This window comes from Enoplosus armatus, chromosome 4 (genome assembly GCF_043641665.1).
Source record: "Enoplosus armatus isolate fEnoArm2 chromosome 4, fEnoArm2.hap1, whole genome shotgun sequence".
Taxonomy (NCBI): Eukaryota; Metazoa; Chordata; class Actinopteri; order Centrarchiformes; family Enoplosidae; genus Enoplosus; species Enoplosus armatus.
The window spans coordinates 20932214-20938290 of NC_092183.1; positions in this window are offsets into that span (position 1 = coordinate 20932214).

Here is a 6077-nt window from a genome sequence, read left to right on the forward strand (position 1 = left end):
CTGAAAAGACCTCTCTGTCTGTCTGTTTCCATTTCTGTTTGGTTTTCACGGTTTAGCCTCCTGGCTGCGCAGGAAGCAGGAAAAACAAACTAGGAAGAAAGACGAAATTTGTTTCACCTCAGTTCTTTTCAGGGAAAATCCCAGCCGCCCCAGGCGATGTGTTCCATACAGGAGTCACAAAGGTGTTGAGGCTTCAGTCAGACATGTACACACACGCTATGGTGTTCCTATACTGTAGATACTGTACTGTTGGAGATGAATGCAACATGTCCGCACCTCCTCTGCAGTTCTTTACACAAAGTGATTAACAGAGGTGGACAAGGGCACAAATAAACAGGCGATTCTGAGGCATTAAATCATGAACTTAATTAGCGCGTCTCTTCGTGAGGCCACTGGCTGATAGATGCCAGTAATTCAGTTGGCCAAGTCTGAGGACGAGTTGACGTCAGATGTCCTCCTCTGTGAGGCAGGAGCAAATAACGCGTCCACACGTGACCAAGAAACTCAATAAGGTAAGTGTTTGTCACGACAAGCCTTGCTGAGCACAAATCTGTCATGTTTGATGAGCCCGTCTTTAATAAGCAATCGTTGGGTCGCAAACATGCCAATAAAACTCACAATTATTTCATATTTGACAATAAAGGTTGAGGCCTCGGACAAGTCTATTAACAGCAATGAAACCTGTGCAATGAAACTGCAGGCTGTGGGATACCTTTAGGATTTTTATACCAAACTGTGCCAAGAAGACAACCATCCCAATATTGCTCTTGTTCTCTGCCTCGCTTTCTAAAGTGCGGCTCTGTCACTGGAAGGTATGTCAGCCAATCTCATCCCGGCCTCAATTCAATTAAAGAGAGTACAAAGACATATGGCTCAGGGGCGAGTGATATGATTAGAGTCCTGTGCACAGCGACGCTGCTGCTTTGATTCATACCCTCTCTTATCTGGTCACTCACAGCGACGGGCCTTCGAGCTGAAACAACTGAGCCAAGGAGGGCTCCCTCAGGTGGGCTGCGGGGCTATAAAAGGCCTCCTGAACTGATCTGGCACAATCAACAGGTCATACTGTCATTGTCTCTACACACAAAACAAGCACAAACAAAATCTGTTTTTTCTAAGAGGGATTTTCTGTTGATCAGCACTCTGAGTTTGAGATTCAGGGGATCAGGAAAATCCTCCAAACCGAAGGCTGTGCTGCTATCTTAGTTTTCAATCGGGACAATGCAGAGGAGCAACTGTACCCCGCACCCCCCCCCCCCCCCCCCCCCCGATCCTTGAGCTGAGCTGCCATAAAAGACAGGCGATACGCCTCTTGGGACAGGGATGTGTCGAAGGAATGCGTGTGCAGGTATCCTACTGCCTGTGGGGACTGTGGAGAAAGGCCCAGCGCACCAGTTGATCCTGTTTGATAAAGGCCCTGACAGGCCCAGATTATATGTCTCAGCCTGGAGGAGGTGTCTGTGTCTCATTCCTGCGCTGAAGAAAGTCGATCCGGTGGGAAAGAGGCGGGGCCACGCCTGCAGGCGTCAGTTTTTGTGTGGACGCCAACACACACCTTGTCGGGCAGACACCACTACCACTATCCCCTCTCCACCCCCTGCTAGCTCGACACCAAACAAACACCCTCACCCATCTTATTTACCTGACCACACCCGTGCCTCCAGACGCCATAAATACTCTCTCCGCGAATCATGCCAGATATGTATTTTTCTACCAGACAGCGTGCAGAAACTTTTGCCTCAAAGTTGCTTATTTTCAGACACTTTTGGAGACTTCATTTGGTAACATTTAAGATATAGTTCACAAATTACAGTGTTATTTTGTGCATAGAGGTACCTAGAAATACTTGGTACATAGCTGTAGAGGAAACGTACAGGGAATAAGGGGGTGACAAATGTGGGCCTTGAAATAAATAACACTAACTTTGAGTACTTTCCAAATACAAGAAATAATGTGTGGGTGTGCACCAGGGAACAAAAGGCTTAGCCTATATGACCTTTCATAATAGTTTTTTACTTTTCTATGTTTTTCATAGGCAATGCTACATATTACAGCCTACTTACCCAAAGCTTACTTTGTAATTTCCATGAAAAAAAAGGGTGAACAACAGATACTATATTTTACATACTCTGTAAATGTAAGTGTCCATGTTTAATGTTGGACTGAACCTGTGTCTTTTTCTTGTTCTTTGTTTTTTTTTGGTAAATATTTGGACAAATGTATTATATGCACCAAACCAACTGCGCTATAATTACAGTGAGATAGGGACGAGCAAGGGATCACTTTAATTTACAGATCACACATCCCGGCCTTACGCTGTGATAAGGGCACTTTCTATAGATAAAAATAGATTTTCAATGCTTTGTCCTGGTCGTATTGTTTTACAATTAAAAAGTAATGTTCATTACCGCTGCTTTTCAAAAAAGGTTAGACGTAAGAATACGTCATTTGTTAAATGTATAAACACGTTGTCACAGTATTCTTAATGCTGTGTGTTGTCCAGTAAACTTTAATAAAGTTTGTAATAAGTGCAATAAGTACTGCATATTTATTTTATTTCTATATTGTGTGTCTACACTGTAATTAGCCAGGAGTAATCTAAAGCGTTATTCATTTAAATCCTACTGATCTTAACATGACGCTTGTAGTGTTGGGAGCAGATACTTCCCCACAAACTTATTTGCTTTGGGTTTTTTGTGATGTGGAGAAAAGAAGGAAAAGGGCAGCGACTCAAAGACAATAGCGAGACATGCAGTGAGTGACAGGCCGTGCCCCTGGCTCACCCCTTCTGTTGTGTCCGTCCCACCGAGCAGGCAGGGCCGCCGGGGACCTGTCATATAGACAGCCTTCTCACAAACAGGGGCCCGGGCCCTCTGCGGAGACAGACACATCAACAACCAAAGAGCACGGACTGCGTCTGTCATTCCTTCCTCAGGAGGCCAGCGGAGGGTTCAGTGCCGAGACTTCGACGTCTGGTGACAAAATATTTATAAAATATCATTAAAAAGCATTTGATATTTTGTTCTGCTGAGTGAACTACACCCAAAACCACAGTGGCCACATTAAGACACAAAACAGCTGCTCATCATCTTAACTATTGTTAACAAGGGTGTGGGATCTGCGGGATGAACAACAGAAAATTAAAATTCCTCCTCTGGTTTGAAATCAACAATCTATGGTGCACCGGGGCTCGGCCTGTCTGCTGCGGTTTCCCACACCACATAATGTCTGGACCGTCTGAGGGCTCTTTCTTTATGTAGTCGGCATAGGGAGGAATGCCAGGACAAGAGACATGTCTCCTTCACCTTGCACATGGACGCTGGCCAGAATGATATTCATGAGTTCCAATATTGCACTGCTGTAGCCCTCCTCTCTGTCCCCTCATGTGCATTGACAGCTCCCCTTTGCTAAACTCTCCTCCCTCGCTCCCATAAATAATCAGTTCATTTGTGAGGAGACAGAGGTGCACAACAACAGGCTGATGTCACCGCTCCTTGTTTTCCGAAGGCTCAAATAAGCAGAAACACACACACACACACACACACACCGTCACCAGTAGCATTATCACCACCACTGGCGTCACCCTCCCAGGTCCCTCTCTCCTAACTGCGGCAGAGAAATGGTCTCTGATTGACGACGCGTCTCCTCCACAGGGTGGCAGAGAGTTGAAGGGCAGGTCATCTGTCAGCGCTGACAGGAAACACACATGGTGGAGATTAATGGTGAGGCTCAGGCTTTTCTCCAGACCTGGAGATGATAATCCCAAACTGGAATAAATCAAACCAGCTCTGGTAAACAAGAACACAAAGCAATTCATCTAACAGGCCACCAAGGAAACGTGCGAGGGTCTCATCTTGCTCATATTACTGACTTTTAGAGAAGATGTACAGTTTGCAGATGATGTGTTCATTGCTAGTAAGTTATGCCTTCAAGATGTGACGATGCATTCATGTCCATAGAAGGCAACCAATTCTTGCAACTGAGTGCAATTAACTGACATATTTAAATCAACACTTTGATGAATTTACCTAAAAAGGAGATGGTAGTGGCATGAAAACCTAAGCGATCACAGCTAACGTTTAAAGGGCTATCGCACTTCAGCTTCTAAAGTTGGGGGACTCGCAAGAGACAGATCTAAGTCCACAGCCATGCTAGCCGCTCTTCGAGGCTGCACTTTGGCACAGCAGTGCTATGAGCTAAATGCTAGTGTCAGCGTGCTAACATGCGCACGATGACAATGCTGACACGTATTTTGTTTATATTGTTTGCCATGTTGGCCGTCTTAGTTTTAGTGTGTTAGCATGCTAACATTAGCTAATTAGCACAGCTGAGGCTGACGGGAACATGTCATTAGTCTTGCAGGCATGTTGGACAAACTGCGCTAAATGTCATTTCTGATGTTCACGAAAGTTGTTATCTCACGAAGGGATGAATGTTGTCGGAACATTTCACTCACAAGCACAAATATCGACCTCATGGTCACCTACAGTAAAACAGGTTCCCCTTTAATATTATGACAAGTATACGGCAAATGCCAAAATGTGTTGTTCCTGCTTCAATGTGTTGTAAAGAGAAATGTGAATATTTGATAAATGTGTGGGGTTTTAATGCGGTTCTTCTTGTTTGACGGGTGGTTATACTCATCCAGCCTGTCAAACAACATTAGCTCAGGTCGGGCAAAAACATGGGCGAGCAGAAAAAAATGACACCAACATGACACTTAGTCATCATTTCTTTTTCTATCAAAACAAATGACGCATCACCTTCCAGTCCCTCGCCCGACTTCCCCTTCATCAACCAAAATACAAATCTATCTTATAATATATTACACTGGGGAACAATTTGAAAAAAAAAATTCTGTTGAGTTAGATTTTTATGCCGATTAAAACTAAAATTGACACGCTGATTCCAAAATTGCAGTCAGTTTTTTTCTAGCACGTCAAGTTTTTTCTCCACAGCTTACCCTCCAGATAAGCAAAATTCCACTGATTAGCTGTAGCAAGGCTTGCCAGCTGATTACGATTGGACTCATCTACGGCTACGTGGCAACTTGTTTGTGCAGTCACAATAGGTCAGTACTATCACACACATATCTGTTAAGTACAGTATTTTTCATATTTTTTTAAGAAAACGGGGATCCTATAGTTCAAAAACTTGACGTGATAGAGAAAGACTGAGATCAGTTTTGGATTCCGCGCCCAAGTTAAAAACAGCTGTCAGACCTAACTCAACAAAAATTGTGTTCCCCAGTGTTATCAGCAGCACTGTCATCATCATCATCATCATCATCATCAATAACAGTAAGAGTAACAACAATAACAATATGAAATACAGTGTTACACTGAATATTATATAATCATGAGATACTGATATATTTATTCTATAACAGGACACCATGTTTCTGTCCATATATATATATATCGTTTAATCGTTTGTTAGTTTTATTCTGCTTACTTGAGATAGATAATATTTTCTGAAACTCACAACTCTTTTTTTTCATGCACATCCACTTTAAACAAATGGTGTATTTTGAAGCAGTTTTGAATTGTCTTCATATTTTTCTTCATGAACGGTAAGTTTGTCTTGCTTTTTTCCAGGCATCAGCCCACAATATTTCCTCTACTTTCACATCCCTCGTCCACTTCAGAACAAAGCGAGCAAAGTGTTTTTCGACCATTGTTGGAAAGAACTGCTTTACTTTCTGAATGTGCATCCTTGTAATTAAGACAATGGACGTATTTCATTTAATTGTTATCATATGCGGTACAATGTCTTAAAAATAAGCAGCCGGTACAATGGGACAAGTTGTTTTAGGCTGACCAGAATTGAGCAAGGGTGTCGCTGGAGCTTAACATACACCCCTTGCTGGGTAATGCTCAGATGGCTGAAATTCCACTATTCCCAAATCAATTTACATTCCCCAGTCAGTCATCAGATAGTCATTTCTCCGAGAAGACAAAAACAGGACATAGCAGTTCCTTCTTCTTACATCTCAGCGATTAGAAAGCATTTAATTAGATACTGTCACACTCCCCAGTCATAGCTTCTGACAATAAACACCTTCCCCTTCATAAATT